Source organism: Dromiciops gliroides, chromosome 4 (assembly GCF_019393635.1).
Source record: "Dromiciops gliroides isolate mDroGli1 chromosome 4, mDroGli1.pri, whole genome shotgun sequence".
In the NCBI taxonomy this organism is placed as follows: Eukaryota; Metazoa; Chordata; class Mammalia; order Microbiotheria; family Microbiotheriidae; genus Dromiciops; species Dromiciops gliroides.
In genome coordinates this window covers 429,369,839-429,383,805 of record NC_057864.1, presented here as the reverse complement: position 1 = coordinate 429,383,805, position 13,967 = coordinate 429,369,839, and the positions used below count along the sequence as shown (strand labels likewise).

The 13,967-nt window shown below is 35.2% G+C and overlaps 1 pseudogene; it reads left to right on the top strand.

The window, feature by feature from the left end:
• Positions 1–12,222, top strand: part of LOC122755200 — a 28,542-nt pseudogene extending 16,320 nt beyond the window's left edge.
• Positions 12,223–13,967: the final 1,745 nt, after the last annotated feature.

The following is a 13,967-nucleotide window of genomic DNA, read 5'->3' as shown; positions in this document are numbered from 1 at the left end:
GTCAGAAAAGCAATTTCTTTTATAAATAAGATTTTATTAGATTAAAATTATAGTATTAAAAAAGGAGAGAGAGAGAAAGAGAGAGAGAGAGAGAGAGAGAGAGAGAGAGAGAGAGAGAGAGAGAGAATGGGTTAGGAAGCTGTAAGGTCGTTTTATCAGACCATGTGTACAAAACACATAGTATAAAGTACTGTAATTAAGATTTTATAAAATTCAAAGTTTTGCCTATATTTAAAAAGGAAGTTCATTTAATTTATTTTATCACTTATAAAAATGAGATTGTTAACTAAGGTATTTGAAGTTATTATTTTAATCATGTACTTACTTAAATATTTAGAAGAGAAAATGGGTAAGTGTACAAAGAAAATACCTCGTAAAATCTCATTTGTAAATCTATAAGTATTTTAAGGACCATCTAGTTATAAATTCTGATCAACACTGTACAAGGATTTTGTCTGTGTTGTGAAATGGGACAAAAAATGGGAATCTTTGCACAATATGGGAATTAAATTTTAAAGCCTAATTATGAGGTAAAGTGAATTCCATCTAAGGACATTTGTCAATCATATTTGAGGTTAAATATATCTTGAATTTTCATATACATCTTAAACTTTGCCTTAAATTCCACTCTTAAAGATTAATTTTGCTGTAAGGGTTGAATATAAAATACCTCTGAGAGGGTATATATATATATATATATATATATATATATATATATATCCATCATATCCTAGATGTTTAAGTGAACTGTCATATTAACTATTTATCTGGGATTCTGGAATGTAAATAGTTTTCTTCATTTCTAGAGAAATGATTAAAGACAAAGAAAACAATATTGAACAAATTTTTTGTAGTCCTTGTAAACTGTTATCTTGACTATTGGTTGAGGCAGGATTCTTCTGACTTAGTTTTCCCAACATAACATTTCTTGAAGTAGAAAATATCCTACCTGGCTAACTTTAAGCCTGGCTCAATGCAATTGGCTATGTGCATAACTTTTGCCTGGAATTGGAATAGTTACAGAAAATTTATTCCCTTCCAATGTAATTATGTCCACATTCTTTTATGGTAAATTCTTACATTCATGTCAGATGTCATGTGATGAACAAAATATTGGATCCTTATCTCTTACATTAATGCTAAACTACATCTGTGTTAACATAGTGAGATTCAGGTATAAGATTTGAGCTATTTAGCCTGGACCTTTGATCCTTTTTATATTCCAAATAACTAACAATTAAGTGTTTAGCCTTGACATCTCTTACTAGCTATATATTTATGTGTAAGATAAGGCATTTTAAATGCTTATAATGGAATGGGGAAAATTAGGAAAATGATGCAAAGATTTGTAAAGATAGCATATGATTTTGTTATTTGGTTAATATCACAATTATCTTAGTTCTATGTTAATGAAAGTAATATAAGCATGTTTTGTACTATATTTTGCCTTAAAGAGATCATTCCATTTTCTTAGGATTTATTCATTTAATCTTGGCTAGAAGTTAAAAATGTTTTACTATAAATAACTTATTTGATATGCACTGTTGTAAAATAACTTTTCAATGTATTTTTCATATCTTCCCTGAAACTTTTGTTACCAATGAAATTAATCTGGAAACTTTTACATGAATTCATATTTTGTATTAGGAAAAATAAAAAGCATTCTGAGATTCCTTGATGGAATCTCATCCTCCTAATGGGCAAATGAATAATAATGCCAAGTATAAAAATTGGGTTCTTATTCTCTGTTTGGATCTGAGTGTCATATGTAATGATTGGACCACCTAAAATTGGGAAGACAAGTAGTCTAAAAGTTTCCAAATTTCATTTAATAATAATAGAGACATAGGGATCATAAATGTCTCCTTTAATGACACCTTAAATGTTTCATTATCTGACCTAGTTATTTGCAAAATAATTTAAAGTTCTGTTCAAATTAATTTTGCAGATTTTTAATAGAGGAAGAGGATAACAACAAGTAACCAGAGAAGTAACCCAAAAATCCATTCTTTAAATCTTTAATACTACATCACAACTCATTCTGTCAATGCATTTTGAAACATTTTAAAATATAACACAAAATATGATCTGTGTGTTACTAAACTCTTCTCCTTCCCCAAATGTAGATCTCACCTCCAAATGAGAATGTAGTGATCACTAACCCTTCAAGACCTTGGTGGGAAAGATACCAGCCTATTAGCTACAAGATATGCACAAGGTCTGGAAATGAAGATCAAGTCAGAGACATGGTGAGGAGATGCAACAATGTGGAAATAAGTGGATAATAATATACTTAAGGGGCAGCTAGGTGGTGCAGTGGATAAAGCACCGGCCCTGGATTCAGGAGTACCTGAGTTCAAATCTGGCCTCAGACACTTAACACTTACTAGCTGTGTGACCCTGGGCAACTCACTTAACCCCAATTGCCTCACTAAAATAATAATAATAATAATAATAATAATAATAATAATAATAATAATAATATACTTAAGTCAAGGGTTCCTATTCTGGGATCCATAAATTCCCAAGAGTTCTATGGATAAATTTCAGTGGGGTCCCTAAAGTTGGATGTCATAAAATTATATCTTTATTTTCATTAAAATCTGACTGAAATATAGAATTTCCTTTCATTACTTAAAAATATCATTCAGAGAAAGGTCCATTGATTTCACCATACTGTCTAAGGGATCAACGACACAAAATAGTTTAAGAACCCCTATTTGATGGTTCAGGAGATTACATTGTTACCTTTTCCTGCCTCATGCATGCTGCCTTCATCTAAATTGTGCTTACTCTGATGGTACTTTGATGTGCTTCTGATTTCATGCTATTGCAGATTTACTCCAATAGAACAGATCTGAACTCACGTATGTGTCCCTAAAAAACTCGTCTCTGTCCTGAAACTCTTCCTCCCATTTAAAATACACACAAACACACACACAGAGGGAGGGAGGGAGGGAGGGAGGGAGGGAGAGAGAAAGAGAGAGGTGGGGGTGCATACCTGCTAGGTCAAAGTTAGTACCTATCTAAAAGTCATATTTTTTAAATTATCTTTTGGAATTCAATTAGGTATCAGAGAGACTGTAAACCAAAGAAACATGATGGTAATAGAGTTGATCTGTGCTTTTCTGAAGATAAAAGAGTTAATTAAGTTAGCAAAAAATGCATAATTTCAAAGTTTACCCCCATTCCCAACTAAAATTGTATGTTGCCTATCAATCCTTCAAGTTTGATTCACCTCTTATAATGTATGTGGTATACTAATGAAAGCATTATGTGTTTGTGTACAAGGGATATATTATTCACCAGAATCCATAATCTAACCTTTGGTGATCAACTTGTTTCATGTACAGTTGAGATAGCAACAGATTTATTCCCTAAGTCTTTCCACTTTGAAACCTTTTACTCTCTTAACCAACCTGGTGATAGATAGCTTATGGAACTGTAATAATGTATTAAAGATGCTCCTTTCAGTGGTACTCTCTAATGGGCAGCAAACCCACTTAAGCTATGTGCATAGCAAACATAATCAATTTAGTCAGTTCAGATAAACTGATTTCATGGAGTAACTAGTTTATTTCAATTGACCTGTGAGTTCAGTTAATACATATGGATCAGTTTTATGGGGGTATAAATATATTCTTCTGAAAGACAAAGAAAATATGTCTAAACTGTTCTCTTGGGAAATACTACTGGGAAAAAAGTATTGAGTGAAAAAAGGAGATTAGCACCTTGAAGTCAAAATTATTAGATTGGTTTTGTCTTTTCATGTCCAGTGCCTTGCTTTGAAATGTGCCTGTGGGGATATTTCTTATATCATAAGTGGAAGGAGGAAGAATATATTCAATTAGGTTCACTGCCTCATTTAATATTGTAGTTTCAGATACTCACTGATTGTGTGACCCTGGGCAGGTCACTTAACTTCTGTCTGCCTCAGTTTCCTCATCTGTAAAATTGTATTAATAATATCCCCAACCTTCCAGGGTTGTGAGGATCAGATGAGATGATAATTGTAAAGCACTTAGGGCATAATAAGTGCTATATAATTGTTAGCTTCAATTATTTTTATTTTTTAAATAAAGGTATTTTATTATTTTCCAGTTACATGTAAGGCTAGTTTTCAACAATTGTTTTCATAGGATTTTTAGTTCCAAATTTCTCTCCCTCTCTCCCTTTCCTCCCTCCTCCCCAAGACAAAGCAATCTGATATAGGTTTTATATATATATACAATCACATTAAACATATTTCTGCATTAGTCATATTGTAAAAGAAGAATCAGAGCACAAGGGAAAAAACCTCAAAAAAGAATAGAAAAAAAAAACAGCCCCAAAGTAGAAATAGTATGGTTCAATCTGTATTCACAATCCACAGTTCTTTTTTCTGGATGTGGAGAATGTTTTCTATCATGAATTCTTTGAAATTGTTTTGGATCATTGCACTGGTAAGAAGAGCCAAGTCTGTCTCAGTTGTTCATCATACAATGTTGCTGTTACTGTGTATAATGTTCTCCTGGTTCTGCTCCTCTTTTGTTTTTTCAGGGCAATGAGGTTTAAGTGACTTGCCCAGGGTCATACAGCTAGTAAGTGTCAAGTGTCTGAGACTGGATTTGAACTCAGGTCCTCCTGAATCCAGGGCTGGTGCTTTATCCACTGTGCCACCTAGCTGCCCTCAGTTCTTCTTCTCTTAATCAGCATCAGTTCATGTAAGTGTTTCCAGGTTTTTCTGAAATACTCCTGCTCATCGTTTCTTACAGCACAATAGTATTCCATTGCATTCATATACCACAACTTGTTTAGCCATTCCCCAATTGATGGGCATTCCCTTGATTTCCAATTCTTTGCCATCACAAAGAAAGCTGCTATAAATATTTTTGTATATGTGGGTCCTTTTCCTCTTCTATGATCCCTTTGGGATGCAGACCTAGCAGTGGTGCCACTGGGTCAAAGGGTATGAACAGTCCCATAACCCTTTGGGCATAGTTCCAAATTGCTCTCCAGATTAGTTGGATCAGTTCACAGCTCCACCAACAATGCATTAGTGTTCCAATTTTTCCAGTTTCTCCAAAATTTATTATTTTCCTTTTTGTCATATTAGCCAATCTGATAGGTGTCAGGGGGTACCTCAGAGTTGTTTTAATGTGCATTTCTCTAATCAATAGTGATTTAGAGCATTTTTTTTCACATGGCAATAGATAGCTTTGATATCTTCATCAGAAAACTGCCTGTTCATATCCTTTGACCATTTCTCAATTGGGGAATGACTTGGATTCTTATAAATTTGATTTAGTTCCCTATATATTTTAGAAATGAGACCTTTATCATAAATACTGGTTATAAAGATTGTTTCCCAGCTTTCTGCCTCCCTTCTAATTTTGGCTGCATTGTTTCTGTTTGTAAAAAACTTTTTTTAAAAAATTTAACGTAATTAAAGTCATCCATCTTGCATTTCATAATATTCTGTCTATTGTTTGGACATAAATTGTTTTCTTCGTCATAGATCTGAGAAGTGAATTATTCCTTCCTCTCGTAATTTATCTATGGTATCGCCCTTTATGTCTTAATCTTGTACCCATTTTGACCTTATTTTGGTATATGTTGGTGACATATACAACAACAAGATGTTGGTCTATGCCTAGTTTCTGCCATACTATCTTCCATTTTTCCCAGCAGTTTTTGTCAAATACTGAATTCCTATGCCAGAAGCTGGAGTCTTTGGGTTTATCAAACAGTAGATTACTATAGTCATTTATTACTGTGTTTCCTGTGCCTAACCTATTCCATTGATCCACCACTCTATTTCTTAGCCAGTACCAAATAGTTTTGATGACTGCTGCTTGACAGAATATGTTAACTTCTATTTTTATACTTCTTATCAGCCTATTAGTTTTATTTCATTGTATACATCCTTTTTGTCATATCCTTCTGGTGTTCAAAGGTGGGTCTGTTATGAGAGACAATATGGTATGAAGGGAAGAATGCTAGACTTGCAATCAGAAGATTTGTTTTTGAGCCCTGGCTCTGCTATCTTCTAACCAGATGACCTTAGGCAGATCACTTATTCTCCTTAGGCTTTACTTTCTTTGTCTTCCAAATTAGGATAATAATGTTTACCCTGCCTGCTTCACATAGTATTTGAAAAGATCAAATGAGATGATAGGAATAAATGGACATTGTAAACCATAATGCTTAGTACTTGTGAATGTAATTGTAATTCTTGTTGATGACTAAGAATGTGGGGAGAGAGAAACATTTTTCCCTTTCAGTGAATCTTCCTTCCCATTGTTTTAATAAAATAAAATTTTAAAATAGCTATGCCAAACCATCTGACAAAAAGGCCCTGTGGGATAGCACATGCTACATCTTGTACCCATAGTACCTGACCCAGGCTGATTGGTCATTACAACTAATAAGTGTTTAGCTCTGCTGCAGTGTTCTTTTTGTTGGTATCACTGTAGTTATTATTATATACATTCTCCTCTTATTTCTGTTTACTTTACTCTTGAATTGTTCACATCCCATTTATGTGTACTTAGTGATCATTGATTTTTCAGGCCAATCCAGCTTTATTTAAGATCCAGAAACCAAAGACAAAGACAATGTTTCATGCCTTAATTATATGACACTAGGAAGACAGATTTAGAAACTAATTGAAAGAGGTTGTCTAACTGCATTAACATTCACTATAATTCATTGAATGGTAATGAGAAGTAGCATCCTGAGGTAGAAAGAGGGCAGAATTTGGAGTCAGAAGATGAGAGTTCAAATCCTTTCATTGATTCTCCATCTGCCAAGTTCAAACACAATCCTTCCTTTTTCAGGTGCACATTTATGTGGATGATGTAGTGAATCATATGAATGGTGTGAGTGCTGGGACAAATAGCACTTGTGGGAGTTACTTTAATCCTGGATCAAGAGAATTTTCTGCTATTCCATACTCTGCCTGGGATTTTAATGATGGTAAATGTAAAACCAGAAGTGGGGAAATTGAAAGCTACAATGATATCTATCAGGTAAATTTTCAATGGTTAATAACTTACCACATATGGTTTATCTGAACCCAATTTTTATCCCCAGCCTACATTCCCTAACTGACTTGCATTATCACATATTCCTAAACTCTATTGCCTAGATGATTTGTATACATAAATGTCAATGCTCTCCTCTTCTGGACTATTACAATAATCTCTCTCAATTAGTCCCCCTGTTTCCAGCCTCTCCACTATTTTATTCATATTCCATACAGCTGCCAAATTAAAATTTCTCTATCACAGGTCTGACCATGTCACTCTTTTGCTTAAGAAGCCTGAGTTGTTCCCTATTACATCTTGGATCTAATACATTTTTTTTTGTCATGTAAAGCCCTTTCCCATTTGGCTCCATTCTAGCATTCCAAATTTATTACATATTCCTTATGCTTACCCACTGATGTTTCACCTGCTCACTATATACATGATATTCTCTTTCCAAATACTCCCTGCTAATATGATGATTAAAGTATTTTTAGAATTTCCATGCAAAATCATCTTCTTTTCTGATTTCTACTAGGTAATTGATCTAGGTGGTGAGGCAATTCAAAGTAGTGAATATTTTGGAAATGGTCAGGTTACAGAATTCAAATATGGTGCAAAACTGGGCACAGTTATATGCAAGTGGAATGGATTAAATATGGCTTATTTGAAGTAAATAAAAAAGTGGTGTTCATCTTTAGACCAGTACTCAATGAAACTTTCCCCTGACTGTGAAACAATTTTTAGTCTTTGTTCCCAAAGTTAACTTGGATAGTTCTTCATTGATGTCATTTAATCATTTGTATTACAAATAAATGTCCATTTGAAAACATGCATTTTCAGAAATCTAAGGCAGAATCACTAGGCTTTAACTCAAACAATAGAATGTAAATATATTTGGCAAATGCTTATTCCTATGATGTATTAAACCACATGAATACAAGAGTTTAAAAATCACTACAACATAAAAATAACATGTTGGAGCCTCACTATGACACCCCTTGCTTTAATGCAGATTCTACAATACTCTGTTTTTATCTCTATAGATTCTCACACAGAGTATAAACTTGAAATAAGTACCTACCATATATGTGACCTTCTAGGGTTTTATCTTTATCCTGGAATGTTAGAGCTGAAAGAATCCTTAGGGAGCCAAAATCCTTTTAACTGATATGGAAATTAAGATCCAGAATAATTAGGTGATTCATTCTATATTACACTATTAGTAAGTAGTTAATTAGAATTTTATCTTAGTTCTGACTCTCAATCCAGTTCTTTTTCCAGTATACTACTGGCATTCTGGAGAAAGGTTCCTATTTATTTATAACAGGGAATACCCAGAGCATGAGAAACCCAAGAAAAGACTGTAAGCCGTAAGCAAAACACTCTCTATTTCTTGGTACAGGAACTGGGGAGAAGGTTGGGCCTTCATGCCTTCTAACAGAGCACTTGTCTTTGTGGATAATCATGACAACCAAAGGGGCCATGGAGCTGGAGGAGCTTCCATTCTTACCTTCTGGGATGCCAGGTATGTGGTAGAGTCCTCTACCTTTGTTTGTAATCCTCCTAATACTCTCCAAAATGTTCTTCTTTTCTGTGATGGCCATGCTTTCTACCTTCCAGACTCTACAAAATGGCAGTTGGATTGATGCTTGCTCATCCTTGTGGAGTAACAAGAGTGATGTCAAGCTTCAGGTGGCCAAGATACTTTGAAGATGGAAAGGTATATTTAATTGTAACATTGAAAGAGTATATACTATATAAAGAGTCCTGTGGGGAGGCACCAGGGAAAGATATGATTAATCCAAAACCAACTGATCTACAAGTATTTGTTTACTACATGCCTATTATGCTAGGATCCAGGGACATGAAGCAATATAAAAATATAAATAAGGCATACTTCTTTCTCCTTGCTGAGCACTCAGTCATTTGGAAGAAATGGTATATCCATGGTTACTACAAAATTAAATTATACTCAACAAGTGAGGGGATGGGGTGGAAAGGGGAGGAAGGGAGGGAGGTATAGCAAGCACCAAATAGAGTTCTTTGTGAGGTCTGAGGCAGAATAAAGATTGTAGCCAACTGGAAGAACCTGGGAAGTATTCAGGGGATAGCAATTACTGCAGCTTGGCTAAACATAAAATATGTGGTAGGGAGTACTAGGAGATAAGACAGGAAAGTTATAATGGACTCAGATTGTGTGGAAATTTATTTTGATTTGGGGACCCTACCTTTGGGCTGAGATTAGAAAGCCTTGGACACTCAAGGTTTTCTCTGTGTGGGAGGGGCTAGTGCCCCCCCCCAGCTTCAGCTGAGCCAAAAAGCCCCATAGGCTGAGACACCAGGTCAGACAGCTGGGGTAAGGGAGCCCAAGCTCCCTACACCCTGAGAGGATCTATCTGAGAGACCCCAGGCTCATCCAGGCCGGCCTCTGGTGTACCCCGTGCAGAGGTTCCTGGGCACACAGCAGGGGGCATGGGCCCCTGGAGCCCTGGGTATGGTACACACAAGATACTCGAGCATCCCATCCCCCCAGCCGCAGCCCTGGCTGGCGGATTAGCTTGGGGTGTGGGGGGGGGGTCTCAGGAAGCCCCGAGATTTGAGTGGAGAAAAGGAAGATATATATAGACCTGGGAGTTAGACAGCAAGGGATGCTGACAAGATTAGAGGGATGGAGAAGGGGGCTGACAAGATTAGAGGGGTGGCAAAGGTGGCAAAGGGCAGACTGACAGAGCAGACAGACAGAACAGGAGGCAGCAGAGAACACAGAAGTGGTCAGCACAGGGTACAGGTTGGAGAAAGTAAAGATTAAGAGAACAAAAAGACGTTGGAGCACTAGGAGAATGGAAGGAGAGGTCAGTGAGAGAGAAACACAGGGATTCAGAGGTGGAAGTACAGAGAGGAAAATTAGATGCAGGGGGATCAACAAAGTGAAAGGGGCTTGGAGTTAGAAGAAAGGAGATGAGCAGTGAAAGTGGAACATACCCTAAGGCAAGAGGTAAGGTAATATAGTTGATGGACAGTTTTTTTACAAATTGTTGGGATAATGGAAATAACTAACTGGCTTTTGATAGAGAGAATAAAGGATTCATCATATTTAACAATAATGACTGATAAGTAGCAGGGATTTTTTTGTTTCTTTTCAATATATTCTTGACCGATCATTTCATTTAAATATATTCTTGATTGTTCATTTTTTTCTTTTATTTCTTTTATTGCGTATTTCTTTTATTGATATTCAAAAGGATGTATATATGTGTGTGTGTATGTATACATGTAGATATAGAGATAGAGATAGATAGATGATAGAGAGATGATAGAGAGATAGAGAGACAGAAAGATAGAGAGATAGGCATTAAAATAGGTTATGCCAAGTAAAAACAAAGAGGAAAAAAGGAAAGAAGAAAAGATCTAGAGAAAAAAAAATATGTCTACACTCAGTACTACATGATGTACAGGCTGGGTTAAAAGTCATGACTATTTAATAACTCCTAAATTTTTTGTCTTTAATTTATAATACCATAGCATCATATACAGCATATATAGAATATAAATTACCTTTTACATTACATGGAAAAAACAAGTCTTGCAAACAGTAAAAAAATAAAGAAAAAATAATTTCCAAAAAGTTTTTTAAACATCAGACCTCTTCTTAAATTTTGGCATTCCCTATACATTCTCAGATCATTTCTACCTTGAAGGAATTCCCTCATTTAGCCTTTCTCAATACTTCACATTATATTTGAAAACAACAAAGAATAATAAAGATGTTACTACTGATAATAAAGATGTTACTATCCATCTTCTATTCCCCCTATCAAAACAACTCCCATACACTTTTAGCAGGTTTTGAACTTCATATTTTTTCTTAAAACTTTAAACTCACTATTTTTTATATAAAAGTTTTGTTGATGGTTCTTATTTTTACATGTCTTTTCCTAATATGGCCATTCCATAGAACCATCCTTTGTATCAATAACAACCACAACCACAATAGCCACAATACACAGTAAAGAATAACTAGCAGCCTTAATGACCAAAACAGGGAACAGTTTTACAAACTGTAAAAAATAAGGAGGAAGGGGTTAAAAAAGGGAAATTGTAATGGTTACCATGGGAGTTGTGATAAGACCAGTTAGGGTTGGAAAGTTCCATGTTTCTGATTTAAACTTTGGGAAATATTGTCTGAGTAAAAAAGTCTTCGAACTTAACTTCTCACATCTCTTGTTAAGAGTGAGTAGCTTGACATCAGTAATTTACAAAGGTCATGTCAAGATTTTATGATCTTGTGGCCATGTAGTTATACCTTAGCATTTTAGAACCTTTCACAAACCTGTATTCATGAATCTGCCATACCTGGAAATGAATCTGATACTTCCAAAACTTAGTCTCCCATTCTACTTACTGAAATAACAATAGAAAAATGTCAACCAAGTATACTGTCTTGTAAAAAATTATAGCTGTTTGTCTTTTTAATTTGTATTTCCATGATCAGTGACATAAAAGTATATCAACATTGGATGGCTTAACATCCTGATCACTGTAACACCATCTGACTTTTTTAGCCTACAGTCCAAAACAATTTTTGCTTCCTCAAGGAACAGATTAAAACTTAAATTTAAATTACTGAAAGTAAACAACAGTCTTTCCTGAATGGAAGTAATTTGTGCTTAGATTTGAAATCTTTCCTTTTATTGAAAAGATCATAATGAAAGGCTTTTGTCAATACTAATTGTCTGAAGTGTCCACCCTGGTCATTCAAATCTTCATCTTCTAACATTCTATGGAGTTCTGTCCTATCCATACGGTTTCTTTAGCTCACTTAGAGATTTCCTAGACTCATTAGAGACATTTCTCAATCTACAGCCTCTATATTTATAGAGTTTTTACTTATGGCACAGGCATACTCATAATCTAAACATCTAGGACAACCAGGTTTGTATGTTTTTCAAAACACATTTCATATTCTTGCTTTATAGTGATGATTTGCCTTTTCTTTTACAGGGCATTGTCAATAACTCTGCAAACTGGTCTTCCTGCTGGAACCTATTGTGATGTCATTTCTGAAGATAAAATCGATAACTGTTGTACAGGAAATCAAATTTATGTTTCTAGTGATGGTCGTGCTTCCTTCAGTATTAGCAACACTGCTGAAGATCCATTCATTGCCATCCATGTAGATGCTAATTGTAAACTGAATTTCCATAAACAATAAGCAAAAACAAATTATAATGGCCATGTGACTGAAACCACTAAAACAGAAGTTACAAGGAAAAAAGATTTACCAAAATTCAAGAAAGTTGGTTAAATGACAAAGCATAAAATCCTATGATCATAGATTTAGAGTTGCACTGAAATCACCTCATTTTATTCTAAGTGCAGTTTTTTTTTTCCATTATGCCATATTGCCTCTTTTATCCCTTTCATTTCTGTGGGCCAACATTAATAACCCTTGGAAACAAACCAACTGGTAAATCTGGATAGGGTCTCCTAAATCAGTAATTTCCAAATTTTTTATCATGTTTCATTAGTAATTTTTCTTCTTCTGAGAACACAACCAATTAATTATTTAATAAATTACATTTGCAAATGTATATATACATGTATGTATTCCTATATGAACCATTGTGTATAATATAAAATTTATGCAGAAATAGAAATTGAAAAAAAGGTGAGAAACAATGAAATCGTTTTTGATTTTGAGAGTTTATAGTTGGGCAGCTAGGTGGTACAGTGGACAAAGTACTGGCCCTAGATTCAGGAGGACCTGAGTTCAATTCTGGCCTCAGACACTTGACACTTACTAGTTGTGTGACCTTGGGCAAGTCACTTAACCCTCATGTCCCCCCCCTCTAAAAAAAAAGAGTTTATAGGGAGCAACTAGAACTTATTGAGTAGAAGCAGGGTTTGAAGCTGCACATAGAGATTAGAGATAAATGTCTGAGGACAAGAACTAGTCCCTTGGTGCAACTGTCAGGCAAGTTACAGGTAGGCTGTAAACCTATAGAAGACCTGCATAATAAATTTGTTAAGGAGCAGAACTACTTAATGATCCACACTGATGAAAATATTATTTCTTGAGTTATAAAGAGACAGAAATGCCATTGGGTATGCTTCAACCAAAAATAGGATCATCCTTAAATAACTAAAAGTTGCAGAGAATTTTTGGTGGTGGTCTACATGACTTGGCCAAACACGCCTTTTTGATTTTTGGAAATTTTCAAGAAATTATCAAACCTGTAACAAAATCCTAGAATTGGGAGGGACTGTATAAGCCAACTATTTGAGTGCTCAGTTTTCTCATTTCACAGATGAATAAACCAAGAACTAAAGAGATAAAGGGAACTTCCCAGATCACTTGGAGAATGGCAGACTTGAAACTACAAATGAATGACCACTACCATGCTCTGTCCACTGTACCACTCAGTCTCTCTTGCCTTTAATTGAACCTCAGTTTTTCTTTTTTCTATACTTCAAGTCAGTTTACAGGGACAACAGAAGTTTTAAGTATAACAGATGTCATTTCTACTTTGGCATAAAAAAAAGGGTGTGGGGGGCAAGGATAGAGTTTAAAGAAAAATAGTATAAGAGCTCCAATTAAAAAATAAAACAATAACTTCTTTTTTTAGCTGAAGGAAAAAAGTGGTTTAAAGGTCTTTTCATCAGAAATTGAACAGATGGGCAAATATACAATCTGTTTGCTCTATTTGCCCTTGCATATAAACTCAGGGTGGGGTTTGGTGGGGGGAAAGATTTATTATGGCACAGGGCCCCGGCACAATTGTTTTTTGTTTTGTTTTGGTTTTTTGCGGGGCAATGGGGGTTAAGTGACTTGCCCAGGGTCACACAGCTAGTAAGTATCAAGTGTCTGAGGCCAGATTTGAACTCAGGTACTCCTGAATCCAGGGCTGGTGCTTTATCCACTGCGCCACCTAGCCGCCCCCCACAATTGTTTTTTAA